Genomic DNA, 13,208 nt, shown 5'->3' on the forward strand with positions numbered 1-13,208 from the left:
CCACAAAATGAATATTTTAAAGGATATCTATATGATTGATTATGCATGCATTGCATTATGTTTCATATTACATAAATGTTTTAATATTTCCTCAATGTTCATGCATGCTTACATACTTAGTACATTCAAAGTACTAACGCATACTATTTTGTCTACATGAAATCACTATGTAGGGATCAGTGCTCTTCCCCGTTCTCCTCCACGTGGCTAGTTGAGATTTCGTTTGAAGACTACTTTTGGTTAGTCCCCATGTTCCTGGAACAATACTCTTTTATCTTTCTAACTTATGATAAGTTGAGATCTTTAGACACTTACTATGGAATTTATTTCTATTATAATTGAGGGTGAGCTAGGGACTTGTCTTAGCCCCGTTAAATCTAAAAGTTAGAGGTATGTTGGACATATGTAAGTTGAAAATTTACTATTGTGACTTCTGCTTGTTTATTTATTGTCATTACCTATGAAAGGCTAAAAGAATGCTAATAGGCTTGTTTTTGGTACTTTAGGGTTCCTCATTCTCTATGTCACATCTAGGCCCTAGGCTTAGACCGTAACAGATAGTTCATCATGGTTATCACAACCCTAGTTATAAAATTTAGTTACACATTATCTTAAAAACACAATCAAAATTTATAAAAATAAATTTGCTTGTGTTAATCATGAAATTTAAGAACAATAGCTAAAATATATTTCAAAAATCACAAACACAAATAAATAATAAAAGAGAAGAATGAATAAATCAAAGTTCTCCGGCCTCCACGGTGGCTCTTCCAAAGTTCTCAAGCTATAAGTTCTAAGTTGTATGTTGTGGATTGTATGTTCTATGTTATAGATGAATTACTTTAATGGAATATTTATAGATGTAGAAAATCCAAAATAAAATAACCGAGTCCAATACAAATTGAAAAAATAAAAACCGAATGGAATTTGGTTTCCACATTTTATGCACATCATCAAACTGCCTCAACAAATTTGGAGAGTCTTCACCAGCTCTTGCTATGTGGGCAGCTTCAGGTACGTCCATTCTCTTTTCAAATTTCATTTTTTTATATATATATATATATAAGACTAGCCAACTCCATCAATATCTATTTGTGATTTGTACTATAGTGATAAAAAACAAGTTGTATCAACTATACGACGAATAAAACTTGCCAAAAAGGTTTAGCCTTAACATAACTTTTTTCGTTGAATTCACACAGAATATTACTTATGACCTCACCCCTACGATAGTACAAAAATAGGTAATCTCAATCAACAAGCAAGGATAAAATTACTATGACAATCTGACAATCGATATAAACTACCTGTCGTAAATAACTATTTAGAGCCTAAGATAGCTATAAACAAATAAAAGATGGTTCTTACCTCGCTCAACATGCTTGAAATACATTCACAAACTCAAAACTCAGTCAAACCTTTACTTCACAACCTCCACAGAGCTACACCATACAATCCACAAAGAAAACTATACCAAAATGACAAACTTGGGATGTAGAGCAATTTTTGTTAAAAAATAGAGATAAAATTATAAATATATAGGGATGAATCTTTTTTTTTTGTAGTTTTCACAAATAAAATGAGAAAATTAAAAAATAAGATGATCGATATATCCTTTCCACCGACCTGGATTACTACCAACTGCCTCTATTGTGCAATCTCACAAAAATGTGAATGTCTCTCTATTTCGAAGTCATATGAATAAATGGTTTAACGCGTTGGAAATTAGACTTGTAGACCTTTGGTTTGCTAGGTTATTGGCCTCTAACTATTTATATATTGAGAGAAAATCTTTGGGCCATTTGACCCAAATTTCTGAATGTTTATCAAAGTAACTTGCAATAATTTTTGCTGACTTTTATTTCACAACTTGCTTGACTTCAAATATTAAAATACGACCATTGAAAAATTTGAATGCATCTTACCACATCCTTCTTAACTTATTAATCACCCTTAGTCTTGCCCCGAAGGTATGGATTAATTTAAACATATCACAAGGGCTGGGTATTACACTATGCTCATAATTATTTGATTCCATGAACTTCGTGTTTTTAATGAAAGTCATATATTATGAAGAGAATATGAACTAATTTCTTTCAAGGAACTTACTTATAAAAGAGAAAAGCCTATATGATTTGAGTCAAGTTTTCACAATATGATTTATAACTATGATTTGAGCCAAGGCTCCATAACATGATTTATGAACTTTGAATTGACATAAGGCTCCACAACATGACTTATGAAGGACAAATTGAGCCAAGACACCCTAATATGACTTAAGGTCTTTCAAGCCAAACATATATTTCATGGGCATTTTGCTAAATTGTGATATACGAGCTTAAAGTTATTTCATAACATTGTTGGAGTAATGATAAGACGGGTATCTTTCTTCATTGAAATAATCTGGTCCTGAAGAAAAGAATTTAAGAACCAGTATATCTCTAACGCCAGTTTTAATCCAGCGAGGGAGTTTATCAATTTCAGTAAAATCAGGAGTAGTAAGATATATCGAATTAATTTCTCCAAAATCATACCATTATCGGATTTCTTGAGGAGATGAATCTTGTAGATAATTAATTCGAGGATAAATTCCTCCAAAATCAACATATCTTGTGGGAATATTCTTGAGAGAAAATAAATCTCTCATTATCATTTCTTGACTTTCTACCTTAGGATGTAGTAAGTTTAATCGTTCCTCAATTGAACCAATCGATATTCCTCTTAAACGCTTTTGAGGCCTAAAGGACAGTTTTTCATACTTATCATCTTGTATAGTCGTAGTAGTAGTTGAAGTATTATCAGATTTTTTTATCTTGATCAGGCTGTTGATCATATTGTAATTATCGTTGTATTGCCCAACTTTGGACGTTATCTTAGCACATATGCTGATTAATTTATCAGCAATCTTTGACTCATAATCAAAATTGCCAATTTCAATAATATTTGAGACTGAAGTCTAAATATCATCGAAGATATCTTCCAAATATATTATCATATGTTGCTTAATTTCGTTGTCCATCTCTTGTGAGAAAATCTGCTGCAATATTCTTATTAGATTGAATAATTTCAATATCAAAGGAATATTCGGATAACAACATTTGTCATCTAATAAATCTTTTATATTCTGCTTATGAGGGAAGATTATTATGAATAAAAGTTTTTGCCTTTGTATTATCGGTTCTGAGGGTAAATCATTTTGGTAGTAAGAAATAATATAATGTTTGACAGCTTTTTACTACTGCTAGTAATTCTTTTTCATTAATATGATATCGAGTTTGGGTGTTCGAAAATATTCCAGAACAATATCTACATAGGCTTTCTCCAATCTTATTTTTTATTAAGATCATAATATATTCTTTTTAATACACCGCTCCAAGAATGTTCTGAAGCATCTATTTCTAAGATTAAATCATCACTATCCTTTGGTAATTGTAATTTTGGTATCTCTTTGCAAATAGATTTAATATCTTTTACTTTTTTCATTAAAACTTTCATTGAATTCAAAACTTTTATCCTTTTTTAATAATTCTTGAAATAGTTTTCTTAGTTCAGCCAAATTCTGAATATAATCTGAGGCGTAGTTAAGGATTCCTAAAAAGCTTTGTACTTGTCTTTTATCAGTTAATTTATCTAGAAAAATAGATATCTTTTCAACTTGACTATATGACTTTGTAGCTTTATACCATTTCCACCAATTATCATACCCAAAAATTTTATTTTATATTTTATTAGGCTTGCTTTCTTTTTAGAAAGTGCCAATCCATTTTCTAAACATAAGTTTATAAATTTATTTAGGTGTGTCAAGTGTTCTTCGAGACTATCGGATAAAACTAAAATATCATCAATGTTGATAAATATATAGTCATAATCTTTAAAGATATTATCCATTTTTCTTTGGAATATCTGTGGTGCATTTTTTAATCCAAATGCATGACTAACCATTCATATTGTCCTTGAGGGGTAGAAAATGCAGTATATTGAATACTATCTTTATTCATTTTTATTTGCCAAAATCCACTTTACAGTCAAACTTAGAAAATATCTTCTTGTTAGTAGCCCTATTGATTAGACTCTCTTTATGGGGTAAGAAATATCCATCAAATATGGTATTATCATTTAATTTCTTATATTTAATAACCATTCTTGGTTTATTTCGTACTATCTCTACATGGTTTCTTACCATAAAAGAAGAGAAGTTATGCGGAGAGTTACTAGGTCTTATTATTCTAAAACTTCATAATTTTTTTATCTGTTTTTGAAATTCTTCTTGGTCTTCAGGACTGTATCTCATTGGTTTCACTCTAATAACTTTATCTTTATCTTTCATTTCTAGCTTGGCTTCTATCTTATTTTTATCCCAAAATTCTAAGGGGTTTTCAGAAAAATATTGTTCTAATTTTTGTTTGATCATATCCAAGCTTTCTTCTAATTTATTTCATGACATTGTTGGAGTAATGATTAACACCGAAAAGGCATAAGTTCATATAACGAATGGAAGAAATTACTTTGCCGATGTAGATTAAGGATTGTATTGTTTGTTCGAGCGACTCCTCTTTTTTGCTCCTAGTAAAGACTTATTATGGATCCACAAGACATGTATGTCTCCGTCACGACTCAAGTTAGACCCTAGGTGTGACACGGTGATTAAAATTCCAAGGGACCCCAACCAAGCCTCTTAGCATATCATTCATGATCATACATAAGGTAAGTAAACAATAAAGCAATACATAGAAAACTTGGGATTTCATGGGTGAAAAGGGCCCAAGGATGAATTCCCACATACCTTTGATCTTAAGAGCCCTAAATTGCAGAGAATTGAAGCTTTGATCTTGAAAAAATCCTTTGAATTTCTTGAGGAAGAAGAAGACTCTTGAGAGAATACTTTTAGAGAGAGGATTTTGATTTGTGTTTGGGTAAGAATGAGAGGGTTAGGAAGGATTAGGATAGTTAATAGACTAAAATAAACTCTCAAAAAACGTCCACATTCATTAATAAAAACATAAGAAAAGACAAGAACACCCCTAAACTTAAACTGAGAATTCACCTGGATGGGGGACCCACCACGGTCTGTGAAACTCACAACGGCCCATGGTGGTGGTCACGATGAAGGACTTGAATTTGGGTCTGTAAAGGGTGACCTCCATGGAGGCCACTATAGCTCGTGGTGCCTTCTGTGGTAGGCACCCTAAAGTGGAGTCTGGGGAATTGGGTTCACAGGCATCATCATGGCTCGTAGTTCACATTACGGATCATGGAGCCATCCATGGTCCCTTCTCCCAAAACTTCCCTTTGATCATTGTCCTTCACAGTTACTCTCCATGGCTTGTGAAGGGCTCCGTGAAGGACCACATGGTGCCAAAAGCTGGGATTTTTTTGAGAACTTCTTTGGAACCTCAATTTCTAACTTTTCAACTTTCGGGGTCTTACAATATCTCCCCCTTGAGAATATTCATCCGCGAATGGGACTCAAACTAGTATGAATGGAATAGAAAGGAGACAGTGAAGCCCAACATGAAAGCAAAACATCTCAAAAATGAATAAAACATGGAATACTCAATCTCAAGCTAAAACATGACTTTAGATCTCATTTCATGAACATGAATGCATATGAAAACATGATAATGACTAAAACACATGGTTTGGGCTGAATGGATCATGAAGGAATCCAATACCTTAACTAGGAGTGGAAGGAAAGAGATGAGGATATCGTGACATTATATCGGCTTCGGCTTCCCATGTAGCACCCTCAACCTCTTGGTTCCCCATAATACTTTAACTGAAGCTATTTCCTTATTTCTAAACTTTCTAAGTTGCTGGTCTAGGATCTCAATTAGAACCTCCTCATATGAAAGACTCTCTTTAACACCAATATTGTCCAAAGGCACAATAGAGTTAGGATCACCAACAAACTTCCTCCATAAAGAAACATGGAACACTGGAAGCACCGATACCAACTCAGAAGGTAAATCCAACGCATATGCCACCTTACCAATCTGCCTCATAATCTAATAGGGACCCACATAGTAGGGACTTAGCTTCTCTTTCTTTCCAAAATGCATCACACCCTTCACGAGTGAGATTTTCAAATAAAGTCAATCATTGACCTCAAATTCAACGTCTCTTCTCCTCACATCTAAATAGGACTTTTGTCGACACTAGGCTATCTCAATGTTTCTCGAATCAATATCACCTTCTCTATAGATTTATGTACCAACTCGGGTCCTATCAGGGCAACTTCAACAATTTCAAACCAACCGATAGGAGACCTACACCTCCTACCATATAAGGCCTCAAATTGAGCCATCTGAATGTTGGAATGGTAACTGTTATTGTAGAAAACTCTATCAATGGCAAATAATCACCTCAGTTAACTTTAAAGTCAATGACACAGACTCTTAACATGTCATCTAAGTTCTGGATGGTACTCTCGGCCGAACCATTTGTCTGAGGGTGAAAAGTTGTACTAAGTTTCACTTGAGTAACAAAACCCTTTATGAAAGATTTCCAAAACTGAGATGTAAACTAAGTACCTCGATCTGAATGATAGACAAGGGAACACCATGAATAATATGAGGTCTTAATAGGAATAAAATTAGCTAACGTAGTCATTTGGTCAACAACCACCCAAATCGAATCATGTTACCTATGAGTTCGAGGCAAACTAGTAATGAAGTCCATATTCAAGGTTTCCCACTTCCAAGTAGAAATCCCGATATCTTGAGCCAAACCTTCTAGTTTTTGATGCTCAACCTTTACTTGTTGACAATTAGGACACTTAGCCACAAAATCCGCAATATCCTTTTTTATGCCATTCCACTAATACACTTCATCTATTCACGATACATATTTATGGAACCAAGATGACTAGAATACCGCAAACTATGAGTCACGGATAATATCATTTCCCTCAAGCCATCAACATTGGGAATATATAATCGGCCTTGATGTCTCATAACACCACCTCCCTCTTGGGAGAAAGCCTCAATGGATTTTTTGGTAACCACTTTCTTCAATTCAATCAAAGTATGATCATTATCTTGCTTTGCCTTAACATCCACCACAAGGGAGGATTTGAAACCATTTTGAATAATAACACCACCATTCTCAAAATCAATCAATCGAACACCCAAACGGGCTAATCTATGAACATCACGAACCAACTCCTTTTTCTCATCCTCAACATGGGAAACACTGTTCATATACAATCTACTAAGAGCATCGGCAACCACATTTGCCTTTCCCAAATGGTATAACACACTCATGTCATAGTCCTTCAACAATTCAAGCCATCTTCTTTGTCGAAGATTCAAATACTTTTGAGTGAACACATATTGCAAGATCTTGTGATCGGTGAATACATCCACATGGACACCATATAGATAGTGTCTCCACAACTTCAAAGAAAACACCACAGCTGCAAACTCCAAGTCATGGGTTGGGTAGTTCTTCTCATGCACCTTTAGTTCCCTATAAGAATAGGCTATCACTTTACCATTCTACATTAGAACATAACCAAGAACAATTCTTGAAGCATCACAATAAACAATGAACCCATCGAAATTTTCTAGTAAGGTCAACATTAGAGCGGAGGTAAGCATATCCTTCAACTCTTGAAAACTCTTCTCACATGCCTCGAATCATTGGAATTTCACCTTCTTTTGAGTCAAAGTAGTCAAGGGAGATACAATGGAAGAGAAACCTTCCACAAATCATCTATAATAACTAGCTAAGCCTAACAAACTCTGAATATCAAAAGGAGACAACGGTCTAGGCCAATTTTTAACCACTTCGGGTCTACTTAGGGATAAGTATGATACCTTCACTGGAGACAATATGACCAAGAAAAATTCACACTTGCTAAACTTAGCAAATAACTGTTGATCCTTGAGAATTTGCAAGACAATCCTCAAATGATCAGCATGTTCTCCGAGAATAGATCAAAATATCATCAATGAACATAATTATAAAAATATCCAAATATTGCTTGAACACCCTATTCATCAAATCTATAAAGTTACGGGAGCATTAGTTAGTCCAAAAGACATAACCAAAAATTCAAAGTGGTCATACCGATTTCTAAAAGTTATCTTCGGAATGTCACATTCCCTTACTCTGAGTTGATGATAACTCGATCAAAAATCAATCTTTGAAAAGTAGCTTGCTCTTTTAAGTTGATCAAAGAGGTCATAAATCCTTAGAATGGGATACTTATTCTTAATTATGACCTTGTTTAATCGCCAGTAATCAATACACATACGGAGAGAACCATCCTTCTTCCTAACAAAGAGCATTGGAGCTCCCCATGGAGAGATAATCATTCTAACGAAACATTTATCTAACAAATCCTTTAACTCTTCCAATTCTTCCAGGGCCACTAATAAGGGGGAATGGAGATAGGTTGGGTATCGGGAAGAAGATCGATACGAAAGTCTATTTCCCTTTCGGGAAAGATGTCTGGGAGATCTTTGGGGGAAACTTCCGAAAACTCATTAACAACTAAAACTGACTGAAGAGTAGGAGCTTCTGAATTTGTATCTCTAACCTAAACTAGATGATAAATGCAACTTTTGAAATCACTTTCCGAGCTTTAAAGCATGAAATAAATTGACCCTTAAACATAGAATTATTACCTTTCCACTCTAGGAATAGCTCATTTGGAAACTGAAACTTAACAACAAAGGTTCTACAACATTTAGAGGCATTACATGCATGAAGCCAATCCATAGCGATGATAACATCAAAATCGGTCATATCAAGCTCTACAAGATCAACTGAGGTGATTTTATGGAAAACTAAAATAGGGCAATTTCGATATACTCTTTTAGCCACAATTGAATCACCAATAGGAGTATAGATTGAAAAAAACTCTTACAAGATCTCAAGACTAACAATGAATTTCATAGCAAGATAAAGAATAACAAATGATAGAGTAGCACCCGGATCTAACAATACATAAACATCAAAGTCAAAGACTTTCAATATACCTGTCACCATATCGGGAGAATCCTCTAACTCCTAATAAGTTTGAAGAGCATAAAATTTGTTTTGGCGTTGACTTCCACCCAAAGTAGTAGCACGCTGATTCAGATGATCGGTAGCCTAAGTTTGAGTCTGGGGTCTAGCAAAACTCCTACACTCTCTCGCATGATGACCCGACTTTCTATATTTATAGCACACATCTGATCCCTCTAAGCACTCTCCCTTGTAGTGTCTTCCACACTTCTTGCACGAAGGGACAAGTTGACTACTCGAAGTTCCTCTTTGTGCCTTAGGATTAGGCACTTTATCCATATTAAATTTTGTAGTCAGAGTGTTAGATGACGATTGGCTAGAATACCTTTGATGAAACTAAGGACTGCCACCATTTCCAGACTTACCATGAGAGAAATTACAACCATCAGTTCAAGCCCTCTTAGACTCCCTTCTAGACATCTCTTTTAGCTTCTCCTCCTCAATTTGTTTGGAATGTGTCATAAGTTTTTTGAAATATCCATCTCTTTGATAAGCATTGCGGTTCTACATTTCTTGACCACTAAATCGGACACACTCGAAACGAATTTGCTCATCCGAGCTCTTAGGTCCACACCCATGAAAGGAGCATATTTGGACAACCTTGTGAACTTGAGGGAATACTCCCTCACACTCATGTTACCTTGGCACAAATTTATGAACTATTGTACCTTAGCCTCCCTTAACTCCAAAGGAAAGAATCAGTCAAGAAAAACACCTTTGAATTCTTCCCAGTCAATGGGACCATCATCTCTACCTCTTTCCTATTTCCGTTGATCATACCACACTTGAGAAGCCCCTTTGAGTTGATATGCCGCCAAGTCCAATTTTACCAATAGGCTAATGCCCATGACGTCAACAATCTTACCAATACCTTCCATGAACTCTTGTAGATCCCAATACACCTTCGAACCATAAAACTCGAGAGGGTTCATATGGGTAAAATCACGAACTCGGATAGCCATCGTACCTATATGTGGTTTCAGGGGAGCTACTACTTCTCGATTCACTTGAGCTGCCATGTCTTAAGAAAGAACTTGGAAAGTGGCTCGGAACTCCGCATGAGAAACTTGTTCATTCAAAGGGTCATTTGGAGCTTGTTTCTCCTCCTCTACATTCCTTTAGACAGGGTATCTTTGTAGAGGCATGATTATGAAATTGCAAAGAGAAAACGTTAGAGGAGGAATCCTTAGAGTTCAACTCTATTGCATGATAATATCATGAAAGAAGTGATGTTTTTCCTAAGATGCATCATAGCCTCCTATTCTTAAATGTGGAAATCTTCACACCGATGAAAAATACTCTACTTGACGCGGCATGTTAGACTCCCTAGGACACTTGAGACTTATGCTTTGATACCAAGTTTGTCATGACCCAAGCTAGACCCTAGGAGCAACACGGCGATTAGAATCCTAAGGGACTCTAATCAAGACTCTTAGAATATCATTCATGAGCATACATAAGGTAAGTAAGCAATAAAGCAACACATAGACGCGAAAATAAGGTCTCAACATGAAAGTCTCAATAAGAAAGACGGCATAGACTCCATAACATCCAATGTGCCTCTACTAACTAGATGGGGGCATAGATAAGCTCCTAGATCTAGATGAAAAAAATTCATAAGCTCATAATAAAGTAAAGTGTCACGTCCTTAGAACATGAAGACTCACCACAAGTACAAATGTAATAAGCTCTACCCATGAACGGGAGGATGAGCATGATCGTCGGACCCTACATTATAATATAATGTAGGGAAAAAGTATGCATTAGTACATGGAATGCACTAAGTATGTGAGAAGTATGCATGAACAATGAATATAGGACATAATCAAAATGAATCATGAGGTTGCAAGTCCAATATCTTAAAACATTAGTAAAATCATGAAAACCTTAGAAAACATCATAATCATTGGTCAATGCATCAAAATATCATCATCATGAGAACTTTATACCTTTTTCTTGAACTTGGTGTGGGATAGGAACTTTCACCGACATATAAAACCATGCGAGCTATAACATGGAATCCGATGATCCTTACAATGAAAAGAGGAAGGCTACCTTGCCAGGGTAGACTTCTTGATGGCGATTTCTCTAACTTTGTGATATATGTTGATCCACTAGCTACGCCATACTGACATCATAAACCTATGCGGGCAACATGGTTAGGGACTAAAGGTTTCTACTAGAATTTCCTTTGGTAGCTACAATGGCTACAGGATCGAACCCCACCTTAAAGTCCTCTCGATGCTTAGTCATTATCCCAATGGAACTTTATGAAAATATAGTCATTAGCATCATTAGGAAAGGTTATAATAGACACTAATACAACTTTATAAAATAACATAAAATTATCTCATCTATCATCTTCATCGTGGTAAAATCATAAGAATAGCTCATTAACTTGATTGATTCATAAGAATCCATGATTTGGTGAGAATTGTCCTTTCACCGCTTTAACATGATTTTCAAGAATTGTCCTTATTACACCATAACTTTTACTTAAAGTATAATTGAAACATCATTCATAACTTATCATGAGTCATTCATAAACGTTGGTATCATTCATAAAGTTTTTATTGAAATCACTTGGAAATCATGATCATAATTCATTAAAAACATACTTGAAACTAGCATATAGCATGGGTCAGGAAAATTCATCTTGAAATCATGCAACATGTTGTATATTATGCATAATTAGGCTAATAGCAATGAAATATATCATACTTAATAAGACCCAATGCAATTCATGAAATTAGAGCTTTTAGAAGAAGAATTCATAAGAGATTTGAGAAAAAATTTGGGATTTGATGGGTGAAAAGGGCCTAAGGATGAATTCCCACATACCTTTGATCTTAGGAGCCCTAAATTGTAGAGAATTGAAGCTTTGATCTTTAAGAAATCCTTTGAATTGCTTGAGGAAGAAGAAGAATCTTGAAAAAACACTTTTAGAGAGAGGATTTTGATTTGAGTGTTTGGGTGAGAATGAGAGGGTTAGGAGGGCATAGGGTAGTTAATAGGTAAGAATAAAGTCCCAAAAACCGTTCACATTCATTAATGAAAATATAGGAAAAGACCAAAATACCTCTGAACTTAAACTGAGAATTCACCTGGACAAGGGATCCACCACGGTCCGTGAAACTCACCACGGCCTGTGGTGGTGGTCATGGTGTAGGACTTGAATTTGGGTCTTGAAGGGGTGACCTACACGGAGGCCACCATAGCTCGTGGTGCCTTCCGTGGTAGGTACCCTAAAGTGGAGTTTGAGGAATTGGGTTCATTGGGTTCATGGGCATCATCATGGCCCGTGGTGCCATCTGTGGTCCTTTCTCCCAAAACTTCCCTTTGCTCAGTGAACTTTACGGTTTGTCTCCCAGGTTCGTGAAGGACCACCTGGTGCCAAAAGATGGGATTTTTCTGAGAACTCCTTTTGAACCTCGATTGCTGACTTTCCAACTTATGGAGTCTTACAGTCTCATACCTGATAAGGTATGAGGCGACTTAGCTAATCGGGCTAATATCAAACTTCATATTCTCCCATGGTAGTTATGTTAGTTTAACCTCATATTCTCCCATGGTAGTTATGTTAGGTTAACCTAAACAATATGATAAATTACGAAATGAAAAGACTATCCTAATGAGTTAATGATTTATGAATGCTTTTTAGCCAAGGCCAGCCTCATGAATTCAAAGCTTATGATGTGACTGTATGTATTACTCATGGTATTTAGTTATGCATTTTACTTCATATTTCAGTCATGTTTTATTCAGCCATTTTACATACAATATAATTTCATATGTACTTACGTTCCTTTTATCTGGAGCGCTGCATTTTAAGTGATGCAGATTCAGGTACTCCAAATGATCGAGCAGCATGGCTCTATATTTAATCTATTGGTGAGTTCCATTCGTCCTTAGAACATATTAGTCAGATTTAGTTTGTTCAAGTTTATAGGTCATACTCGAGGTTTGTCTCGATAAACAGTATATGGTAAGTTAATATGTTCTTATGTTATGTATACCAATTTTGACCTTGGCGTCATTATGTTTCAAAACTTAAACGATTTACTATGAGAAGCTTTTATTGAAAGGTGTATTTTCTTTATGCATAATAAATTTCTCAATAATTTGTTTGAACTATGTAATCCATCTAGATCAGATGAATGCTCTATGTTCCATGCCATTTTATGAGTTCACTCGAG

Source organism: Solanum dulcamara, chromosome 2, assembly GCF_947179165.1.
Source record: "Solanum dulcamara chromosome 2, daSolDulc1.2, whole genome shotgun sequence".
NCBI lineage: Eukaryota > Viridiplantae > Streptophyta > Magnoliopsida > Solanales > Solanaceae > Solanum > Solanum dulcamara.